General features: G+C 37.2%; 1 protein-coding gene and 1 long non-coding RNA gene across 3 annotated transcripts in view; both read right to left on the bottom strand.

Annotated features, from left to right (window-relative positions):
- LOC126965000 (acetylcholinesterase-like) overlaps positions 1-24,194 on the bottom strand; it is an 83,403-nt gene extending 59,209 nt beyond the window's left edge. For both annotated transcript variants that reach the window (XM_050808396.1, XM_050808397.1), the window contains exon 1: positions 24,044-24,194. The gene's annotated coding sequence lies outside the window, so the exon portion shown is untranslated. The remainder of the gene's footprint in view (positions 1-24,043) is intronic.
- LOC126965170 (uncharacterized) overlaps positions 1-25,506 on the bottom strand; it is an 84,715-nt gene extending 59,209 nt beyond the window's left edge. The window contains exon 1 of the long non-coding RNA XR_007729492.1: positions 25,340-25,506. This is a non-coding gene — a long non-coding RNA (uncharacterized LOC126965170). The remainder of the gene's footprint in view (positions 1-25,339) is intronic.
- Positions 25,507-25,792: the final 286 nt, after the last annotated feature.

Here is a 25,792-nt window from a genome sequence, read left to right as displayed (position 1 = left end):
TTAAATCTGGACTAGCTACGATAAAGATACCTGTTGTATTATATATTTACGTGTAGCAAGACTAAATCTATTTATATGGTTCGATTTAAAACAATACAGAAAACATACGAAGGAATAATGTATACCAGTGCCAATAATGCTTTTAAAGTTCTATACAAAGTTCTATATCCTGACAAAACATTCAAGACATATATAAAAACTGTTTTAATGGGAAAAGGTTACTATAATATTAAGGAATTTATTGAGGATAAAGAAGTTTCGAGTACGGCATTCACTGACGTATTTTTAATTACTTACGTAATTTACTTTTTGACGCTTTTGCGCACTTGTGAACATTTTATGACTATTTACAGATGCTTTTTGTAAGTTTACGTAAATAAATAAATTTTCATTTTATAAAGATATGAATTTTTGTTTTTATTTTAAAGTAGAACTTCTCTAGGCGCGACTTGGGGGTAACTCAGAATATTTTTCTGACGGAAGTAATGCTCAGTACAAAAGTCAATTGAAAGAAGTTTTTAAGTCGTTAAAATTTAATGGTTTTAAAAAATATTTCAAATTGCTCAGTAATATTTTTTGAAAAATCTCCAAGTGTTTTTATTGTTTATTTAATTACTACTATTGCAATAAATAATATATAAGTTTTCTGATATTTTATGACATTCGTTAATTTGTTCTTGGTTTTTGTTTTTCGTTTCTATTATCAGGATAGGCAAAGGGCTCGAGCCCATACAGCCATATATGTTAATATTCAATAACAACGTCCTATTTATATGTTCTAATAATAATATAACCTTCAATTTCATATTATCAATTATTTTATTATTGAGTGAAAATTTTAAAATGTGCGAATGGACAATGAACTGAAATATAAATAGAATAGATAATGAACATAATTATCAGTCAAATAAAATGGCGGAATCCCAGGAACATTTTACTCTTTCATCAATAAATAAGAATAAAAGAGAAAATCAAGAACCTGATAATGACCTGACCTGTAAAAAGTGTAAGTGATTATATTCTGATGAATAAAAATATCAAAATATAACATTATAAAATCATTCTTTGTAAAATATATAAAATCTCACTTGATAAAATAATATTAATGATATTATATATTAATAAAGGATTTTTTTTACTTTAGGTCGAGAAAATGCCAACTTTGCTCAAAAGATGAAGTTATGTCGTCAGCTTTTCCAAGAAAAAAAATAGCAGAAAATCTAACAATGCTCTCAGCTCGTCAGTAATACGTGAGTGCTCAGTTGGTCACACGGCATTATTTAATGTAATATATTAATGCGTCTGTTAATTATTCATAAAGTTTATTATTATTAAGTTTTACTTCAATCGTGCGTAAAAATTACACGCACACACTTTTTTATGGAAAAGGAGGTCAAACGAGCGTACGAGTCACTTGGTGTAAAGTGATCACCGCCGCATTACAATCACATTCTCTTGCAACACCAGAGGTATCACAGGAGCGTTGCTGGCCTTTACGGAATGTGTACTCGCTTTTTTTGAAGGTACCCATGTTGAATCATCCCGGAAACACCGCACATGGAAGCTCATTCCAAAGCTTTGTAGTACGTGGAAGAAAACTTCTAGAAAACCACACTGCGGAGGATCGCCACACATCCAGACGGTGGGGATGATATCCTACTTTGAGTCTGTGCTTGTTTGTACCTATTGCGCCACCAAAGCTTAAAACAATTGTAACAATTCCTTCATATAATTGGGTGATTATTATGCATAAGGTTAAATAGTTCATGGTAGTTTTACAGCTTGTTTTTACGATGCGAAGGAATCACGCAAACGAAATATTTATACAAACGCTTACATTAACCTTATACGAATCGTAATATGTATTATTATAAAGTTATAGATTTTAATTATTGCTTTATTCCCCGACCTCGGGTTTTTATTGACTTATTAACGTGCTTATTAGGGCTGAAATTTACTAATGGTATTGTTTAGCAATTAGTTTGTTTATAGGGACCATAAATTACCACATTAAATTATATTTTACTCTTAAAATATGTCAGTTTAGTTCCAAACGTCACACAATGGGGTCAAATCAGTTTTGTGCTCATTATGTATGTATGGACTCAACTGTAACTGAGTGGACTGCAGTTTTGGAAGACCAGTGCCACATTTAGTATTGCTTTTTTTCTTTTGTATTAAGTAAGTTAAGTATTAACATTAAGCATACATTTTATTTTCATTAACTTTTCTGTGTAGGTTTTTCCTCCAAAATAATTTCATTTTCATTTCAAATATGCTTGGCTAATAGTAGCTTACACTTAGGGTTGTATTTCACTGTGCAACCAATCGCGCCATCTTAGTTTCCATAAGCTAACACACTAGACACCATACAGACACCAGAGTCACGACACACCATTGCGACAGTATCAACAACCTAGCGAAACTCTCTAATAAATAAAATAATAGTTTTAAAAACTAAAACACACACAAAAAATTCCCAATTCTCTTTGTATTCAAAAATTTACTACTATTAGAAAAATCGGTTAAAGATCGGTTGAAATTTAAAATTAAAAAAAAAGCAAAAATCTTATTTTGCAAATTGAAAATGGAATAATTTTATCAAATTAATGTATTGTCATCAGTCCTCGATAAATCTACCAAGTATGAACGAAATCTGGCCGTTTAAAGTGGGTCAAAATTGCGCCCAAATGAGTCGGTTACAAACAAATATACATACAGGTGATGCTAATAAAAAGCGTGTAAAAAGCGATTCTCTCGAACGTAACGTAACGTGCAATCATTGTTAGATTGACAAATGACGACTTTAATATTGTAACACATAAACTTAGCCGGATTATACTTCATCGCCAATCGGAATACTGGAATTATTACTATTTGAAACTTATATCGAATGACTGCACGTTTCATAGCAAACTAAATTTAAATTATTGCTTCGGCAGTACCGCCTCTTATTACATAGTATTTAAATCCTCTTGAGGTATCCCGTCAGTGGCTATGCTGCCACAAAGCGCGTGGCGCCCAAGGCAGACTTAAGCCGCCGCGCGTTACCGACGCCAAGGACAACGGGCTCGTGTTACAATAAAATTTATTGCTTTCGAAGTGTTTCGGCTTGTTTATAAAAACAAACGTCATTGCTTTTGTTTTTAAACAAGCTAGTGCTTTGTTAGATAACATAAACAATAGATACTGCGTAATTTAAACAAATTTCGTTTGTCATGCATTTTTTATGGTTTTTTTAGATTTACCTACAGATTACATTTCGATTATTACTATTGAATGTAGTAATTTTTTATAACACATACATCCTTGAAAGTTACTAATTAGTCATATAATGGTTACTAAAACATCATAGATAATACAAAAAAGAATTTTTAAATCGACTGCTACAGATAATTTTTACGGCTCACCGCATTTTGACGGCTTGTCGTATTTTACACAGATAAAGTTTATTAAATTAAATATTTTTACTTTTATAGTCTGTTAAATTACCTTTCTTGTGGTATATCGTGTAGCTTGTCTTACTCTGTGTATATGAATTGAATGAATGCCGTTGAATGCCTAGCGTTTGCTAGGCACCGATGTTTATCGGTAGTTTTTATAGCAGACATAATATGTCTGATTGGCACCTCGGGGGTATCAAAATGGACCTCTAAGAGATAGCACTACTGCTGTATGTAAGTAGAAAAAGAAAATTCAGTAGATAAAACAAACAGTGGGGGGTTTCTTCCTTATTATTATGCCTTAGCATTTCATATTTAAATCTCTGTCATCGACCGATGGTTTACTTTGATTTTATATTTCGATAATAAACCTTTCTGTATCGAAATCATCCATCAATTAACAAACGCATTTTAAAAAACAAACAACCAACAGGGAGGTGGGAGCGTCACCTCTGTGGAGCGTCACTTGCGGTCGAGTGAGTGAGAGGGCGACAAGCGTGGCAGCGCGACCAGTAGGCAGTAACATTCTGTCCTACGCGTCCGAGATGGTCGCGCCACCAATTTGATTGCGCAACCAAACGGACACTAGTTTTAGCTCGTGGGAGGCTCCTCTGCACAGGATGCCGGCTACATTATGGGTACCCCAACGGCACCTATTTCTGCCGTCAAGCAGTAATAGGTGAAGGAATTGTTTCGAAGAATATCGACAGGATGACGACGAAACACGTTCAGCTAATGGTAATTGATACGCCCTGCCCATTACAATGCAGTGCCGCTCAGGATTATTGAAATATCCGATTATTATTAGCGGCACTATAATTGCGCTCGTCGCCTTGAGATATAAAATGTTAAGTCTCATTTACCCAGTATTTTCACTAGGTACCTACGGCGCCCTTTAGACCGAAACACAATAATGTCTACACATTACTGCTTCATGGCAGAAAAAGGCGCTGTTGTGGTACCCATAATCTAGCCAGCATCCTGTGCAAAGAAGTCTCCCACTAGTAAATGCCCATAGGCGCCTCTTACTAGGCTTGGGCCTGGCACTTCTCTATTGTTTTATGCTCTAGAGAAGCACAGGCCAAACAGAAGAGATAATATTATAACTTTATAATTTATAAAGACAGGGAAAATTGTCAAGAGGCATGATGGGATGTGGTGAGGTAACCACCATGGATACTCGCAACACCAGGGGTGAAGAGATGCGTTACCGGCCTTAAAGTTGGGAGTATGCACTATGCTTGAAATAATAATTTGTTACGTCCGATATATGGCCAACTTGCATCTATGAATTACAAATGCCTCTACACGTTCTGGAGTTTCTCTTTAACGGTCCAGTTCTCACATCCTTATAGAAGGACGGGCCATATACAGCATTGGAGCAGACAATTGTGAAGATACTACGGCCGATTTCAATGTGGGTTTTTATTTCAGGGTCGCTGTCCCAGTTTTCATCCACCCATACGCGCAGATACTCATATTTATGCACCTACATAACCCATGACTAGGACACACACATTTTATATCGATCTTATAAATGTATACTGGGCCATATGGGTCATCTATTATTAGAACAAGTATAACATGTATTGGGATTATTGGAAATTATTATTATTGTTGGGAATGAATTTGAGTCGATACTCTGGCTTCTTCTCATGTCCATGTTACGTCAGTTGATATTTGGTCTGCTGCTTCAACTGCCGAAGACAGCAAACGTCCCAAATATGTCGGTCTCAGTGTGTCCTATACCTTCGAGACACTTGGCCCGTGGGGCCCAGACGCGCGGAGAATGTACATAGTACTATCTTCACGCCTCAATAGAGCTACTGGAAATCAACGGATCAGCCTAGGTATCCAACGCGGAAATACTGCCAGAATTCTTGGTAAACTTTCCCCCAACGATAGTTTTAATTAAATGTAATCAAAGTATTGTAAAATATAGTTATAAGAATTGTTTGAATAATATGTACTGTATAAATTTGTCTTTAAAAGATTCTGTTATCATGTAATAATATAACAAAAGGGTCAAAAGCAAGCATGTAAGTGGTTGGTATAACCCTGTTTGCATATAGATCAGTTATTTTAAGCATAAAATGTCCTTATTGAAACTCGGATGAAAATAGAAACAAGGGCATTGCGGCTGTTTATAGCACGAATTTGAAATAATGTCGCAAAACCAAGAACAAAAAAGTCACAAATAAAGTCTATTCAACTATCTACGCGCCTTAATAGGGCTACTCGAAACCCAAGCGATGGCAGCTATTTTAGCCAAAGGATTAACCTAATCCTTACGGGAATAGTTTTAAATTAATGTAATCATTGTAAATATAGTTCTATTAATTTGTTTAGTTTTAATATATTTATATAATCCAATGTGTATTAGTATTGAAATACTTGAAATTTATTTCAAATTATTTACATATGACTTAATAATTAATAACACTATAATAAATATAAAAAATAAAACTTAAATAATCTAATAAAATTCATTAATTACAAATAGTAAGTATCATTGAGAACGCTGTCGGCAGGTAAGGTGCCCATGAAGCTGACAACGTTACCTCTTTGTATGGCCAAACTTATCCTTTGACAGAGGTACGTACCAGATTTTGAGTCACCTGTTAAATCGGTTAGACGCCTGGATAACTCTTTTATGAGTTTTTGTGCCGATGAACCCCAAGGACCCATCGTCTCCACCCCAAAGGGAACTTATATGTATCCACCGAGTGATGCATATTTCCTCCGCTTTAGGAAATATGCATCAAAAAAATATGTACTCTTTGAAATACTTAATAATAATAGTATAATAATGACTATTTTAATAATAATAAGAATATTTAGGATTCCAGTTCAGATTCTAGTGATATCGACAAGTGAAATCAGCTCTTGATTTCAAAACATTATACTCACTGTGTTGAAGGCTCTATGACCTTGATAGTTTGACGACTGGAGTTGGGTGACGTTTGTTAATGAAAGCATGGAGGCTTCCTATGAGTGGTGACTTTCAGTCACGCCATTCAGTAATGTTGCCATTCTCAAATGAGTCCAGATTACATCGTAAAATCTTAATCAATGATTACGATAATGTAAAGTAACATTGGCACTCATTTATCAATGTTTGTTGAGCACACGGTGACTTCATTTATTCAAATCTAAGCACTGAATCTTTTTTTTTAACATGACATCGGTTATTTTACCCCAGGAGGGAACTGGGTATCTCTCGTATTTACACGCTTTTATTAGCTTCAATTGTATGTATGTTTGTTTGTAATAGACTCATTTGGGCGCGATTTCGACCCACTTTAAACGGCCAGATTACGTTCAAACTTCGTAGATTTATCGAGGACCAATGACAATACATTAATTTGATAAAATTATTCCATTTTACAATTTTCAAAATAAGATTTTTGTTAATTTATATATTTTTTTTCATCTTTCGTCCATAAGGCAGTAATTGATGTTCTGTTTAAATTTCAATCATTATCTTTTCAACCAAACGTGATTTTTAGTTTTTTTTAAATACTTTTATGAAGCTGTACATTGTTCGACACCTATTTAACATGTGGTAAATTGAATTCACTTCGTTTTTTTACCACTAAGCAACAAGTTATTAGCTTCAAAATAATGAAAAACTTTAGTTTAAGTATTGTTGACACCATCAAATTTGGTAAGCAACGCTCCTGTTATTCCTCTGGTGTTGCAAGCGAAAGTGGGCGCCGGTGATCACTAAATATTTTTTTTATGAAAATAAGGGACGAGACGAGCAGGGCGTTCAGCTGATGGTGATTGATACGCCATGCCCATTATAATGCATTGCCTTAAAGGATTCTTGGAAAACCTAAAAACTCTGAGGGTCACTACAACTGCGCTCGTCACCTTGAGACATATTAAGATTTTAAGTCTCATTAGATAATAGCTGACACTAGCTCTTATCAAAGTAGAAGTAATAATTTATAATAAAAAATATATAAAATCATTGTAATCCGTTCGAATGCTTCGCTCGTAATAAACAGTTGCACGCAAACAATCTAACAAAACCGTTATAGATAGTAATTTCATGTCATTTTTAAATGTTAACTATTTTAAGTTTTTTTGGAATAACTATTATTTTATTTTCTTTACCGATACGGTTTGGTAGTTTGGGTACTCGCAAAGTTTCGGGCGTTGCCTTACCAGCATTTCTATCTTCAGTTCATAGTGCGCAGTCTGTGGTTACTAGAATTGTAAATCATGTACCAGGTAACTCAGAGATTGCATATTTGATCATCCTGCTCGTCTCGTCCCTTATTAATATGAAATAACATATATATAAAAATCTATTCTATTCATAAAGCGATATTGCAACGACAGTTAATATATTCGGAAGACAAAGTATGAAACCATGCCTCGTGAGACGAGTTTCCTTGTACAATATTATGAATAATATAGCAGTTGCTGAAGTGAAATGCTCAGTAAAGGTTTTCAGGTCACGGTGTTAGAGCTTCAATAATGAATTCCTTTCAACTTGACAATATCCGCCTGTACAATATAAATTGTGGTACTTGAATTGATATTTAGTTTTCAACAATATTAATAATTTCTTTACAGGTTCCTTTTGATAACACTCTTACTACGACTAGTACTATTTCGAATTCAAATACAAAACAGGATTAAAAATCTTTTATTGAACGTGAAAAAACTACCACTCATTCAAAATGGTATGCCTCAGACCTGAGAAGAACTAGCGCAAGAACCTCAGCGGGCTTTTCTTTTGTTACAATACAATATGTAGTATCGTACACTGAAATCTAAAATAAATAACTGAATTTTTAGGGTTGTGCAATCAAAAGTACAAGTGTTTGTCTGTCTGTGTGTCAGCGGGTTGCATCTGATAAAATACAATAGTTAAACATCAGGATTTTGACTAACTTTATTACTATATGTACAAATGTGAACTCCGACACTAGACAGAGAAACGATGGGGTACGGAAACTAAGGATAGCGGCGCGGCTTAACTTCACCGTCTGCGATCGTACCGGCTCATTCTATTGCAAATCGGTACTCTTCTTTAGGTGTGTTACGAAAACTAAATCAATTGTATGATGCTATCGTGATACGACAAGTGGTAGACAATGACCACATCGCTGAAGCGAGGAGTTGATAGAAGACACAAGACTCCCTGAGCATTGGGGAACTAGACGACGATTTCCCGAGAGAGACCTGCATGCCCCTGTGTATACGAAATCACCAGTGCTGTCGTCTACATAGCAATGTATGTTGGAGGTGTCCAACATATCATTGATACACAGAAGAAACAGTGAAGGAGATCACATACAGCCTTAGGGCACTCCAGCGTTCACGGGCTTCGGGTTCCAGGCCCAGTGAGAAAGCTGGAGGTTCATTTGCATAAACTCTCGGAAAGCCCAAATGATGGAAGTTTAGAGAGAAACGCCGTGTGCCTACACGATGAAAGGCCTTCGCTATGGCTTCCAGACTATAAGCCAGACCTTCTTCCATGCTTTCGATAGCCGCCGCCCAACTATGTTAGCCTTCCGACCAACCAAGGCGAAAGTCGTACTGTCGGTCATTTATCAACCGGTGACCCTCTAAGTATATCAAGAGCTAGCGGTTAATTATGCTCTCCATGATTTTGGAGAGCAGGGATGTAATAGCTATAGGCCTATTGATTGGCGGTCCGAACGGTCTCCGTTTGTTTGGATCGGATGGACAAGGGCTGACTTCCATTAGTCAGGGACTACGCCTTTTGAGTATGAGTGCCGGACACGTAAGCACCGGCGTCAACTCAGGCACACGTTTTAAGTACGATGGAAGAAATGCCACCCAGCCCGCTCGACTTCCTTACGTCCAACGAAAACAGAGCTCACCGAACGGATTTCTGTCCGAACTGGAACTTCAGGCATAGAGATCTGATACCGCGGGATGGTCAGCGGTGTTTTTCCCTTGTCGTGAAGAGTGGAGATGCTATATTCGGCAGTCAGTATCGAAGCAGCAGCCCCAACACCAACTGAAGTAACTTGGACATGAGGAGTCAGAGTATCGATGCAAGTCGCGACCCACATAACGCCCTTTCCCGTGCCCAAGCCACCAGGGTCATTCCATCTGGCCATTTGCCATTTGGCTCTATAAATAATTGTAAATAGACCCTTCGTGTGCAGTTTTGATTCGTACTTGACCAGATTTTTGTAAAAGTATGTCTAAGTACTAAACAGATACGTCAGTACTCGAATCTCCTAAAAGCATGAGCGGCGGAACTTAGTTCAAACGCTTAAATATTTATAGGAGCATAACGTTGCAATTTATGAAGTAAAGTATTGCAGATACAAATGTTATAGATTCTTTATGTGCATAATTTTAATATATTGTTTGTCGCATAGCTGCCTAATCAAATACTGGATTCTTTCTATATTGAAGTGAAAACTTTATTCGACGCGCTGAGAACTTTTTTTGTGTGCATTTAAAGATACAGAGCCGTCACGTCTATGTAACGCTGTAACAGGTAATCAAAAATTCAGTTCATTTTATAATATGAATAATAATATATCCTAATTCGTAATATATTGGACTAGGTAGTGATTGCCAACTACTTAAAAAGGTTGAAGAAATATTTATGTTTAATAGAAAAGAAGTTCTATTACGTAACTTATGTTCAATTTCACCAATGGTGGAGGTCGAAAAAATGGCGACGTAAATTTAGAGATATTGAAAAAAAACCACCGAAATTTGTTGCTTTTTGTTGCTAATTAGTTGCTAAAAATTATTTTTTTTGCTCTAACCGATCGCAAAAAATCGGCAATAACGCTAACTTTTCATTAAGATAGCGAGGGAATCACTAAATGTAGACTGATCAATCAAGCAAATAGGGGTCAATTTGTTGCTGAAAGATGCTAAGAAGAAAATAAATAAATATTGATTTTACCACGCTAGCTTAACTAACGATTTTGATGAAAACTGTGTATAACGTTGTAATAAGAGTGATAGCTCTATAATCGTGGACCAAAGCTCTATCAACTACAATTCATTAAAATCGGTTAGGTTAGGTTATGTTAGAACAGTTAAAACAACGCACGAGCCGAGCGTAGCGTGCCGCGGCAGCGGCCGGCGAGTGCCAGAACCAAATAGTAGGCGTTTCCCGATTGCCGATTTTTTGCGATCGGTTAGAGCAAAAAAAATAATTTTTTAGCAACTAATTAGCAACAAAAAAGCAACAAAATTCGGTGTTTTTTTGTTTCAATTTCGCTAATTTTACGTCGCCATTTTTTCAGACCTCAATGGTGTCACTATACGAGAATAACTATACCAGATATATAATTATATATATAATTTTTCACTGCATTTACTTTTAAAATAACTCATAGTACATTTCACCACTTTATAAAGACAAAATGTTACTCCTAGTAGAACTCTTCTTTGATAAGTGTAAATGCAGACAAATTTAAAAGTCTTGTCATTGTCTCAGTACAGTGTAGCATAACAGGACGTGTTTAATTTAGTCGTCACTTTGAACTTGCGTCAATATGTCAAGTGCTATTTTTTCAAACAAATTGAAATCCTTTTCATCTTAGTTGCAAAAATGCATTTCATTCTACAAACCACCTTGGACGTCTCAGTATATTTTTTTTCCCTGCACCATGGCTTTCACTGCCCGATAAAATTCTTCTCAAACGCTGCATTTTAATAATATTTTCTCTGAATAGCATCGAATTGCACAATTGCAAGTGTTTAATTACAAAACAATGGAAGCTCAGTAACCTACTTTACACGAGAATTTTCATAAGTAGTGGGACCGAGGGGAGTTGAAATAATTTGAAAAGTCGTATGATATTAGTACCAATCGATAGGTCTAGATTAGTGAATGACTAACATAAAAAAAAAAGTGTGGCACTCGGGGACTGCCGCGGTAACGCTATTGCATAGCATTTTTTATCAACTTATGCAATTATAATTATTTATTTAATTTATTTATGCAGTATTTTTTTAAATAAAATTAATTTAAAAAAAAACAAACGGGAAGGGAATAAATAAAAATGCTTGTCATAATAATAAAAAATAAAAAAAACGTGATAAAAAAATAAAGAAATTAAATAAAAATCAAGACGTACCTACCCCAGGCTCGAACCTGGGACCTTCTGCACAAAAAGCATACGTGATAACCGCTGTTCCACGGCAACTGAAATGACCGTGGCGATATATCTATATAAATCTAGTAAATAAGTGTTAGGTTATTTTCGTTACGGAATTTCTGGATTCGGTCTCCACGCTCAAGGCCCGCGATAGAAGCTATGCAATAGCTTAAAAATTGTAAGCTGCAACTATTATGTTGAAAAATGAACTTAACCGTAACAAGTCGACTTGTTTTAACTCCCCTCATACCGCGGTAAAATAAAATAGAGGTCAAGTTTTGACGATTTTTTTATGTGCCACGCAAAGCTCCATAAATGCAAGATTTACGCCACTGACGCGAATCGACACGTCAGCCTGCGGAGCGGTGTGATTGAAAAGCAACGTTGCCAACTTCGTAACGGTTATAAATTCCCAGAAATCAGTTACTGTTTCAAATCCCCTCGGTCTCCCCTAGTAGTCTGAAGGCTTCAGAAGTAGTAGTCTCGCTTCAGAATTCGGCGAAACAATCTCCTGAAGATGCCTCGTGTAGAGGCGAACATCGTGACGAATTGGGGATAGACAAATCTTAGCGGTAAAATTAAGACTCAATAAGAACCCTTACCATTTGGGCCTAAATGAATTACCGCAAAATCACGCTTAATTCAAAGCAAAACATTAAAGAATAATAAATTCCCTCCAACATGTTTTGATATCAATTTTCAATATTACAAGTGATATGAACCGCAAATGTCGACAGTAAACGTAAAATGTACACAAACTATTCAAAGTAAAATCATGTTGTCATTTAATGTTCACTCGTAAGCCCTTGGGAAAGGAGCTCGTAAAAACTCGTAAATCATACTTAATTCCCCTCCAGAGGGAGCCAGTCAACACCACGTCGTGAACAGAATATTTATTTACATTTGAGCCATGCAGTGATACTGTGAATGTGAGGATCGCGGATAATTTATATGATTAGATAGAGTCTCTTGCTGTTAGACAACCGATAAAAACAGGCCAGGAATATTAGTTTAGTGTGCGTGACACAAACAACGCGCGTTACAATTCGCGAGTGTAAGACGTAGCACGTCTTACACTCGCGTTTTGTATGACACTTTGTGTTAGTTTCCGTGCATTGCTCAAAATAGAGGTTAACTGCCAACCAATTGACATTTTTTTTATGAAAATAAAGGACGAGACGAGCAGGACATTCAGCTGGTGGTAATTGATACGCCCTGCCCATTACAATGCAGTGCCGCTCATGAAAAACCCCAAAAATTCTGAGCGGCACTACATCTGCGCTCGTTACGCGTTTCGTTTAACGTTCTACGACAAATTGTAACTCCTATAGACTTACTGTCTTATTCATAATGACATAGCGGAGATTTAAAACAAAAATATACGCTTGTTAAAAAATGGTATTCATAATCGCATATTAGAGCTAAAACGCTCATTATCTCTTCGATAAAGCTGACGTGAGATAAAGTAGCTAGGACCCTTCTATAAACCTATTTTAAGCACTCGATCCCAAAAAAACATGGCCGACATCGATCAGCTGTTCGTTAAATAATGTGATAAATAGCTTCCCGCTCAAAGTTGTTGGATATCCGTCATAGATTGACAACCGACAGACTTAAAAACTTAGATTTTTGAAGTTTGTAATTATTCTGACATCGACTTTTGACAACTGACAAACCATTGACATTGAAAAGATGTCTGTTTCCATTGACAATTCCTCAATAAATTAGTAAAAATCATGTTTTTTTGTACGAAACGGCAACATTGCGTACTATAAGGACGTATTAGTTATGGTAGATTTCTCTAACAAATATGAATAAGGAATTTTATCGAACGTTCGATAGGCTTAAAACACGTTTTAACTAATATAGCTTTATACTTTCGAAAAGCGTTTTATTATGAATAAGGCAGTAAAGTGCTAAATGACTACCGAATTGTCATGACTACAATCTTAAACTTAAATGCGTGCTTTTACTAAAAGGCTTAGCATAGACTGAATGAGTGGAACACACCTGTCCATAACTTGTGTTGCAAATACGTCTATTTTTTTTTATGGAATAGGAGGACAAACGAGCGTACGGGTCACCTGTTGTTAAGTGATCACCGCCGCCCACAATCTCTTGCAACACCAGAGGAATCACAGGAGAGTTGCCGGCCTTTAAGGAAGGTGTACGCACTTTTTTTGAAGGTACCCATGTCGTATCGTCCCGGAAACATCGCACAAGGAAGCTCATTCCACAGCTTTGTAGTACGTGGAAGAAAGCTCCTTGAAAACCGCACTGTGGAGGACCGCCACACATCCAGATGGTGAGGATGATATCCTAACTTGTGGCGTGTCGTGCGAAGGTGGGATTCGGCGGCAGGAATCAGGTTAAACAGCTCTTCGGAACACTCCCCGTGATAAATGTGGTAGAAGACACACAATGAAGCGACGTCTCTACGCAACGCCAAGAGATCCAGCCGTTCACAGAGCACTGGGTTCCCGACAATTCGAGCTGCTCTGTGTTGCACGCGGTCAAATGGATCGAGCTGATACTGGGGTGCGCCAGACCAGAGATGACAGCAATACTCCATGTGTGGCCGGACCTGCGCTTTGTAGAGCGCTAGTATGTGGGCCGGTTTGAAGTATTGCCGTGCTCTATTAATGACGCCCAGTTTCTTTGAAGCCAATTTGGCTTTGCCTTCCAGATGACCACGAAATTGGCAATCGCTCGAGATTTTGAGACCCAGTATTCCGATACTAGGCGAGGCTTTGAGGGAAGTGTTGTCGAAGAGCGGCGACACGACAAATGGGGTTTTTTTAGTGGTAAACGCGCAAACTTGAGTCTTCTGGGGGTTAAATTTGACAAGGTTCAATTTTCCCCATTCCGCGACCTTCTCAAGAGAGGACTCGATAGAAGACACAAGTTTTTCCCAGCACAGGTCGACGATTTCCCGAGAGAGACCTGCATGGCCCGTGTATACGGCATCACCAGTGCTGTCATCCGCATAGCAATGAATGTTGGAGGTGTCCAACATATCATTGATATGCAGAAGAAACAGCGTGGGAGACAGCACACAGCCTTGGGGCACGCCGGCATTCACGGGCATCGGGTTCGAGCAATATCCGTCGACAACGACCTGTATGCTGCGCCCAGTGAGGAAGCTGGAGGTCCACTTGCACAAGCTCTCGGGAAGCCCAAATGATGGAAGTTTGGAGAGGAGCGCCTTGTGCCATACACGATCAAAGGCCCTCGCTATATCCAGGCTAACTGCCAGGCCTTCCCCCTTGCTTTCAATAGCCGCAGCCCATCTATGTGATAGGTATACCAGAAGATCACCTGCCGACCGGCCATGCCGAAACCCGTATTGTCGGTCGTTGATCAACTGGAGACCCTCTAGGTATACCAAGAGCTGACTGCTAATTATGCTCTCCATGATTTTGGAGAGCAGGGAGGTAATAGCAATAGGCCTGTAGTTTGCCGGATCCGAACTGTCTCCATTTTTTGGATCGGATGGACAAGGGCTGACTTCCATGAGTCAGGGACTACGCCTTTAGAATAAGAGTGCCGGAATAAGCGCGTTAGCACCGGCGTCAACTCAGGGGTACACGTTCTAAGCACGATTGGAGAAATGCCATCCGGCCCGCTCGACTTCCTGACGTCCAACGAAAACAGAGCTCGCCTAACAGTTTTCTGTCTGAATTGTACTTCAGGCATAGAGCTCTGACACCGCGGGATGGTCGGCGGTGTTTTTCCGCTGTCGTCAAGAGTCGAGTTCGAGGCGAAAAGAGTGCACAAGAGATCAGCTTTCTCTTTTGCCGTATGGGCCAGGGTGTCATTCCTCATGTGCAACGGCGGCATGGGCGGCTGGCTGAAATTACCAAGAGCAGCTTTCGACAACGACCAGAACTTGCGTGTTCCGGTCGGGTAACTGGAAAGCTGCTCGCCGATTTTGACGACGTGTTTTGATTTTGCACGGGCGATTTGCCGCTTAAAAAATCTGGAGGCACGGTTGTATTTCCTCTTAAGAACTATGCAGTTCGGATCCTTTGTGCCCAGCGCCGCAACCCAAGCTCGATACGCCTGTTTTTTGCAGTCAGATGCTGCTTTAAGTGACGCATCGAACCAGGGCTATGATGCTGCCACCGATGGGTACTACAGAGTTTGGTATAAAAATATCCATACCCTGTAGTATCACATCGGCTACTGCAACGGCGCAGGCACTAGGATCATCCGAAGGGAAACAAACCCTGCCCCAAGGGTAGGATGCAAAAAAGGAACGCATCCTATCCCAATCTGCTGACTTGTAGTGCCATACGCGGCGGGTCACTGGTGGTCTGCGCACAGGCGTCGGATAGGCACTACACTCCTGACCAGGCAAAGGTCGGACGTTCCGAGAGGGGCGTCGACAAAGACCTGGTAACCATCGGGATGTGTAGTCAGCAGAAGATCCAATAAGGACGGCATGTGGCTATCCACATCCGGGAGCCGCGTTGGCGACTCAACCAATTGGGACAGACCATACGCCAATGCAAAATTGTGCGCAGATCGCCCTGCGTAGTCTGTGGTACGTGATCCAAGCCATTCGGCATTGTGCCCGTTGAAATCACCCAAGACTACGATTTCAGCGGAGGGGATCTATGCAAGCACGTCGTCAATTGCCGCTTTAACGCAGCCCATGAGATGATCGGTTTCTGCGTTACCACTATGGGACCTGTAGACACACGCATAGATGCGGACGCGGTCCTCTAAATCTACGCGGAGCCAGAGAGTGGACAGGTCCCTACCCTCAAAATTGCCGAGACGGCGACAGCAGATATCCTCACTAACGTACACACATACCCCAGCATGAGGCAAAAAATTGTGCTCAATTTTGTACCCAGGGTACGTTAAATGTGACGTATCGCTAGGTCGAGATATCTGCGTCTCCGTAAGGAAACACAAGACCGGCTGCGCCGTCTCAAGGTGGTGGTGGACGGCGTTTAAGTTGGAGTGAATTCCCCTGATGTTACAAAAGTCCACATTAAGCGTGGAGCGGGATGCCGTGGTGCTACTGCCTCGTTTGTCCTCGGTCATGCGCGGTACTTTGCCCTCCCCAGAATACGAGGGGCAGCCCGAGCGCGAATGCTCGGGGAGGGATTCTCCGGCTCTACAGGAGCCGGTACCCTCCTGGGGTAATTTATCTTTATATACCGCTCTCATTTTTTTTGGGGGGGGAAGGGGAGGGGGGGGGGGTTGGCCTCCGGTCCTCGACACTAACCTATGCCAAACATAGCGGCACTAGGCCGCTACTTCACGCCGGTATTCTGTGCGAATGTGGTAATTAACCCGGACGAGTCTGGCCCGATTGTGCTGACGTCAAAAGACGGCAGCGTGACTCTCCCACTTCTAAAAAAGCCCTTAGTCGCCTCTTACGACACCCATGGGCCTGGGACTCCCCTATTCTTTTTACGCCCCGGGAAAAGTACAGGGCAAAGTACGTCAAAATAAAATTGACAGTAGACAGAAGATTTTAATCTTTTAAGGCCGAAACGCATTACCGCTTACTAGAGCGGTGCTGCACTGCGCGTCGCGGCATAGTTGCCTCCGAGAGATTATTTTGACATGCAGTGTACGACGTTGAGTGCCAAAATTTAATTTTCGTTATTCTGAAATAGTTCTAAATCATGCAAAGTCATTAAGAAGGCGAAGAAATAACTAGTGATATTTTTAGCCTTCTTGAAAGCGTGACCTTGGTATTTCAGCAAACCATTTCTTTTTATTTTTTTTTCACTTCCATAACTCATTTTTCTTTTGCGCACAATAAAGAAATTACGACCAAATCCTCATCTCGTATCTGCTGCTGCTCTCTCGGTTGCTCGCACGCCATCTGCTACAGAAATGACACGAGCTGCCATTTACTGCAGTTGTAATGCGATAGTGCGGTCCGGCCTTTAGACTGAAAGTTAAAAACTATTCCTTTTTCAAATGACAAAAATTTGCTTAAAAAAATATTAAAAAAACCTGATACTTAGATACAGTTCATGAGTATTTTTTAATATAATACTTGTGTGTCCCACAGTCACTTTTTTTATGATAATAAGGGACGAGACGAGCAGGACGTTCAGCTGATGGTAATTGATACGCGCTGCCCATTACAATGCAGTGCCGCTCAGGACTCTCGAAAAACCCAAAAATTCTGATTGGCACTACAATTGCGCTCGTCACCTTGAGACCTAAGATGTTAGGTCTCATTTGCCGAGTAATTTCACTAGCATCACTGACTCTTGAATACTGGTAAGCAATATAGAACAGTATATTTAATTAATATTATTTTATAAAATTGATTTGCGTGAAACGCGTCTATTTCAACTTTCAAACTTATGCTATTGAGCTCACAATTTGGTAATAGCTGTTGTTTTCGAAGGCCACTTCAATAATTCGTTTGATATTAAACCAGGGGAACATAAATATAGTAGACGAACCTTGAAACACGTTAATATTGAATTAAGGTTCAAACAATGGCTAAAATAATTCGCACAGAACCTTGACGAAGCTATTATTTTACCGGTAGTAAAAAATACTTTAGAATAAAGAAATGCAATATGTTTTTCAATTCAAATTCAATTAAATAATCATATGTATTATGTCCTATGGTATATTGCTATGGGGAAATGCTGCCGATATTAATACCATCTTTGTGCTGCAGAAAAGGGCTATTCGCGCTATTATAACCTAGGCTCTAAAGATTCATTGAGACGAAAATTTAAGGAAATAAACTTCTTAAATGATGCCTCGCAATATATTCTTGATAATGTTATGTATGTACATAGGCACATAAGTGAATTTGCTAGAAACTGTCACAACCATAATGTTAACACTAGGAACAAACATAAACTTATAAATGCCTAGGTACTACTAGTCGAGTTAGTAAGTCTTTTGTGGAGCGTTGTACATTGAAATTCAAAAGAATTGTTAAATAAACGTTTTAGTGGTAAAGGTGAAGGTAACATAAATAACTTTCTTAATGATACCAGTCATTGGAAATGGAGCGACTATTAAATAATGTTTTTTTTTAAATAAAAAAAGCGGCCAAGTGCGAGTCGGACTCGCCCATGAAGGGTTCCGTAGCAGCAAGGAACATAGTAAAAAAGTTCTTGTAGTTCAATGTAACGATTTATGACGTATTAAAAAAACTAACTAGATTTCGTTCAAACCAATTTTCGGTGGAAGTTTGCATGGTAATGTAAATCGTAATTTTTTTTAGTTTTATCATTCTCTTATTTTAGAAGTTACAGAGGGGGGGGGGGGGACACATTTTACTTTTAGTGTCTCTCGCGTAAACTATTCAGTTTAGAAAAAAAAATATACCAGAAACCTTATTTTTGACTCCTGACTCTACGTTATTATGTGTTTGATGAAAAAAAAATTGAGTTTCAGTTCTAAGTATGGGGAACCCCAATAATTTTTTAATTATTTTTTCTATTTTTGTGTGAAAATCTTAATGCAGTTCCCAGAATATAGCTCTTATAGTTTCGGAAAAAAGTTACTGTGACATATGGACAGACAGACATGACGAATCTGTAAGAGCTCCCTTTTTTGCCATTTGGCTACGTAACCCCAAAAATCCCGATTAGTTTGTTGCGCCCATTCTTTTCAGGTCTGAGGCATACCTGTTTCAATGGGTGGTGGTTTTTGACTTTCAATTGGTGATTTTATATCCTATTTTGAATAAAAATATTTGAATTTATGATATTTTAAATGCGAATGTTAGAATATTTGTTTGTTTATTTGTCACTTTTTCCATACTGATGATTACATCATGAAATTTGCATGCACTTTGTTAGGGGTATAGAAAAATATTTAAAGGGTTTTTGTTCCGAAATTTTTAGGAGTTCTTTATGTATGTATACATATACTATATGTGATGATTTTAAAAGAGTAACCGTTGAGATTTTTGTCGTTTCTGCTCAATAAAAGCATCTTTACAAAAAGCTATTACAAGAGTTTAGTACTTTTTCCCCAAACCAAAAGTACCCAACGTGCCCAAGGGAGATTTCATAAATCCAATCAAAATAACTAAATTTGTATATATAAAAAATTATATCCATCTAATTTATTGCTCTGCGCTTCTAAATAAGTTTTCACTTCAAAGTTTTTAGACTGTAGGTATATAAAAATATATTTTAAATAATTTTCGAAGAGTTCCTTGAATGTTTCATAGTTAAGTTAATAGGTAATATATTATAACTTTACGTGAATATCGAGTAACATCCGATATTCGAGGAGGGAGGGAACGGCTATTAAATAGTAATTATGTTATGTGCATAAATTATGAGTTGTAACACGTTATTATAAGACGACCTGTTTTTATTTCAAACTAGTCTGTTGCCCAGACTTCATTCGTTTTGTATTTTGTTAACCGACTTCGAAAAGGAGGAGGTTCTACGCTGAGATTGAAGATTATGATGCCATTTGGTCCCATAAAAATTTTACATAATTTGGCCCAGTAGTCTTAATTTTATGAAAATTTTTGTTTACATGGAATTGTTTTTTGTGTACGATTTTTTAGGAGTTTTCATTCAGGTCGATTATATGTTAACTGACAATTTTTTTTTATGGAATAGGAGGACAAACGAGCGTACGGGTTTAACCTGTTGTTAAGTGATCACCGCCGCCCACAATCTCTTGCAACACCAGAGGAATCACAGGAGCGTTGCCGGCCTTTAAGGAAGGTGTACGCGCTTTTTTTGAAGGTACCCATGTCGTATCGTCCCTGAAACACCGCACGAGGAAGCTCATTCCACAGCTTTGCAGTACGTGGAAGAAAGCTCCTTGAAAACCGCACTGTGGAGGACCGCCACATATCCAGATGGTGAGGATGATATCCTAACTTGTGGCGTGTCGTGCGAAGGTGGAATTCGGCGGCAGGAATCAGGTTAAACAGCTCTTCGGAACACTCCCCGTGATAAATGCGGTAGAAGACACACAATGAAGCGACGTCTCTACGCAACGCCAAGTGATCCAGCCGTTCACAGAGCACTGGGTCCCAGACAATTCGAGCTGCTCTGCGTTGCACGCGGTCAAATGGATCGAGCTGATACTGGGGTGCGCCGGACCAGAGATAACAGCAATACTCTATGTGTGGCCGGACCTGCGCTTTGTACAGCGCTAGAATGTGGGCCGGCTTGAAGTATTGCCGTGCTCTATTAATGACGCCCAGTTTCTTATTCTATACGGCATCACCAGTGCTGTCATCCGCATAGCATTGAATGTTGGAGGTGTCCAACATATCATTGATATGCAGAAGAAACAGCGTGGGAGACAGCACACAGCCTTGGGGCACTCCGGCATTCACGGGCTTCGGGTTCGAGCAATATCCGTCGACACTAAAAAGAAAGAAATTGAAATAAAATCAACGTTTAAAAAAACCGACTTCAAAAAAATAATTAATATTTAATTTAATGCACATCTTATGCAATCCTTAACCTTTAATATTAATAGAATAAAAAAAATATTTATTATTTGTATGTGTTACATATTGATAGCTTTGAAGTCGGTGCCTTGCCCTGTGTTTCACCTATAAATGCCGTAATAGTTATTTATGCAACTGTTGTGTAATAAGGGGTATTAAAACACGAATGTGGATTTAATACCTCTTATTAAATAAATAATTTAAGTAAAATAATAGTATCACATGAGTGTTTTAATACCTAATTACCAACAGTAACTTTAACTAACAACAAGACTTTATCTACACCCAGAATATGAATCCTCTAAAAGATTCTGAAACAGTTAGCTTACTGCTAACACTAAAACACCAGTCCTAGTAGTAACCTAATATCATTCATTACTGATTTTATACATATAAACTAAGTATTGAAACAATTATTTATATTGGCAGTAATTTACATTTTGTATAGTGCAATAATTAAAATTCACTGGAATATTATGTCCTTTTGCAGCGTTTAAAATTAATGGCTCATTTTTTTAAACAAAACAATAAAAATATCGAAGCAAAATGGCGAGGATTCGAATAACCCTACTTTTTTTACGGCGCGCGACGTTCTGGTAGTGTGGAACGCGCGTAACCGAAAATGTTCTTTTTTTGAAATTCATACAGATACCACGTATCGAGTAATAAGAATATGGCTGTCTGTTGAAATTCTTTGCGCATGAAGGGATCGAAAAAAAAACATAGGAGTGTTGTTATGAAATTCAGTACAACATTACAACACTCGTTTGGATGATGTAATGGTTATTAGAACATTGGGTGTTTTAATGTTGGCAATAAGCTAACTGTTTCAGAATCTTTAATAGAGGATTTAAATCATGGGTGTCGATAAAGTAAATAAATACTCTCTCTAGAGAATTTATTAATGCTTCGAACTCTAGTTCGATGTAAGAATATCGATCGGCAGCCCATCACTAAAATCTTAAATCACATACAAATATGTATGCTCAACACGTCGATAACTTATTGTCGGCTGATTTTATAAAAAAAAAATATGACATAATGATGAAGTAATTAAATGTCTAATGAGGTCAAAAGTCAAGACCTAAAGTCATATAAGTAGTAGAAGCGCAATTATCCTTCACTACCCACAGTGAGAACTGGGAAACGCCGACGATATACTCAAATGCATTACTAGTAGTGATGTGCTTCGTATTGTAGATGCGACGAATATATTTTATTATATTTTAATATTGTTTATATAAATAATTTGATTTCAATGGTTTTTAAATTCTTAAATGATAAATATATATTTTATGTTTGACGGTTAGTATGTATAAGCAGAAAACTTAGAACTTTCTTGTATGTCACGAAATTATAGAATTCTTCACTAATTCGAATTCTAAGCCCTCTATGCATTGCCTCAGGACAACTGACGTTCTAAAAAGCTCTGCTTTTAAAGCACAATCAAAAATTATATATAAAATTAAATATAAAATTATAAAATTTTATATTTAAAATTATTATAGATATAAAATTAATATTATTATGATATAAATGTCTTCTCTAAAACATTCAACAATATCTATGAAAACAATGACCGATTTATATGTCTTTTGACAAGTTATCGTGTCAAGTAAATAGCAGGAAGGGCAATATCTTGTAAAAAAGCAAAATATTTGATCATATTTTTTGCTGGTTATTTAGTTTGGTTTGTTCATTTATTTCATTTATTAGAACCATATTTGTGAAATCAATGTATTTTTGCTTTTTTACATGGTACTTACTCGTAGACATAATCTGAAATGGTTCATTTCAATTCCACGGACCGAAATAAGTACTTTTGAGTCGCCTGGTAATACAAGGCAGCGGTATTTTTTTCAGTTTGTTGACAGGTGAACTCACTTGTCTTAGTTATCCAAAAAAATAAGAGATGTGACGGTAGTTTCCCACCCACTGAGAAGCAAAATTTCAATACAAATGTATTCTTAAAATAGAGTGCATGCAGACATGCAAACTATCAAATATTTGGGTTATAGTTATGCTAATAGAACAAAACTTGACGTAAATCCTCACCTTTACCTCGTTTATAAGCGGTCATTTGATTAATATCCCGAATCATTAATATTTTATAAATATACTTAAAATAATGAAGTTCTTCGCATTTTATTGCTTACACTTGTTACTATTGTTAATATAATATTTAACTGTAGTACAATTATAAGTTCAATCGGTTACCAGTAGATTTAATGAAACAAACATCAACTTAATAACAATTACCGAACATTAAAATTCTCAATTTAGACGAAAATCGATTAATGATATTACAAGTAAATCGATGTCGATAAAATTCGAGTAGCCCATCACTATAATTCTCTTCTCTCTCAGTCCGTAAGAAATTGATAAACGAAATTATACATAAATTATCTACGTCGCTTCACCGTACGAGACGTAATAACAGTATCGATATATAAGGAACATCCCTATTTTAATTTGCAGCTGTGAAACTGGTTGCCCTCTGCTCAACGCGAGATTTAATTGAATTATTTGAATGAATCCGATGCTTCCGCCGCCCCATAGCGTGCTCACGACTATGCAGGATATATCAATTGCCGTTTGAAAACAAAATTATATTAGTATTTGTACTGAATTTCTAGAAAAAAGTATCGAGTACAGACAACAAAATAAGTATTATTTGCTTACTAATAAATAATCATTAAAGGAAGTGACATTGAACTTCTTAACAGAGATTAACACGTTGATACTATACAGAGTGTTTTATATTATAACACTAGAATCCATATTTATGTCAATATTTAAATTTTTGTATCATTTTGTTGGAAGGTATTCAATTTGTTAATATTATTACTTCTTGACACAAGATATATTTTTTCCATTAAACAAAACCTACATTTAATATGACAATATTAATGGTAAAATAAATTAATTAGGTATAAGTACAATTTTAACTAAAGGTATATTAAATAAATTAAAAGTACATTATTTTTCTAATTTCATTATCTGACTGAAGACCAAAATAAGTACAGTAAGGTTTACACTTTACGTACCTATTACGTTCATCACACAAACAACAAGTGTCAACTCCCTTCCGGATGACCTTGGCAGGAGTAAATATTGAAAGTTCGGCTTCACAGAGTCACTCGCGCTTATTGTAATGAGATGGGTGAGCTCAGAGTTGCAGACGTCTGCCACCTACCGCGTCCCTGAGCAGACTGAACGTTATAACTCACCGGCTGACAGCCATTCGCAGGGTTGCCAGATGCGGTGTTTAATCTTACCTCATTTGTTATATCCATTTATTATTAAGGTTCGCATTTCAGAAGAAACTACGTAAATCGTGTTTAAGTGTAATGTTGTCCACGCAGTAATACAGAGACGAAAATACACTTGATCAGGGATAACGTTTCGAAATGCTATCAGCAGGCATAAGGAACTAAAACTGTAATGTTTATCCAAGAAATAGATTCTTAATTATTTCAGAATTTCAATTGATTTAAATGCTCGAAGAAGCATTTTAAATATTTCAAAGATTTTGTTGTTTTTATTAAATATTTTTTAGAAGTTTAATGCATAAAATATATTTTAAATAATTTTGTAACATAATGAAGAAGCAAATATTAATTTAAAAGATTGGCAATTAGTTTCTTCCCACTGCTTCTCATAAAACATCTGAAGTTGTAAATGGTTAAATGATAATAAAATAATTTTGAGATGCATAAGTGTTATTTGATTGAACGACTTGAAAAAATAACTGAGTTTGCAATTTCCCGATAGTTAACATGTTATACTGCGTAGACCTAAGTTATAAAAATTATTATGTGAAATTCCATCTCAACTTGGACAAATATTGGAGGATATCAGACACCTAATGGAAATATATTTTTGAGCATATCAAAACCTGGAATTTTCAATAAGGTACAATAAATAATATAAATGAATAGACTATAAAAACTACAAAAATAATAATTAAAAATATTGTGCACAAAATGGGCAAAATCTCCAATATCTGGCAACATTATTCTTGGGATGAGCACTCCTCCCTACTGGCATTCGCCCCGGCCACCTTATTGCGATGCCCTCTTCCTAACATAATATTCATTTACTGGAATCGTTGTTTTGTAAAAGGTACACTGCTGTTTTTATTCGAAGGAAACATTATAGCTTCACAGTAACTCAGAAATCCATGCTACTAACAAATAAAATATTTCAACAATCGAATCGATCCAGAGAGCTTTCTGTTGAGTTATGTGTTAACGATCAAGAATGTAAAACGCAATTATTGGAACAGTTAACCTTAACGGCCGTTCCCAATATACTATCTACAGATAGAGATAAATTAGTACCTTCTACTGTCAGTAATTAGCTGTCAATAATCTGAAGCTGTCCCAATATACCCGATAAGTCATTCTTATCGCCTTATATTGGGACGCGTGAATTGCAATTTCCATATAAACTTCTATCGCTGGTAAGCTATACGTCGTCCCATTGACCGACAGCGTGTACGGATAAGGTGAGTTACCGTTGATAAGTTTATTGGGACAGAAAAATCAACGATAGTTACGATTTTTATCTCAAGTAAGAGATAGACTGAATATTGGGAACGGCCGTAAGTGTACAAGCTGAAAAACAATCATATTGTCGTAACATAAAAAAATATTATTAGACAAATGAAAACTTAAATATTTTACAACTTAATTATATGTTCATGTAGATAGTAGTTAGCTTAAAAATGTATATGTTACCGACAATCTTTATTATCCAGTTTTTATTACGATAACTAAGCATTTTTTATAGGC

The sequence above is a fragment of the Leptidea sinapis genome, chromosome 6 (assembly GCF_905404315.1).
Source record: "Leptidea sinapis chromosome 6, ilLepSina1.1, whole genome shotgun sequence".
Classification (NCBI taxonomy): domain Eukaryota; kingdom Metazoa; phylum Arthropoda; class Insecta; order Lepidoptera; family Pieridae; genus Leptidea; species Leptidea sinapis.
The sequence above is the reverse complement of the archived record's forward strand: the minus strand, read 5'-3'. Positions and strand labels throughout refer to the sequence as shown.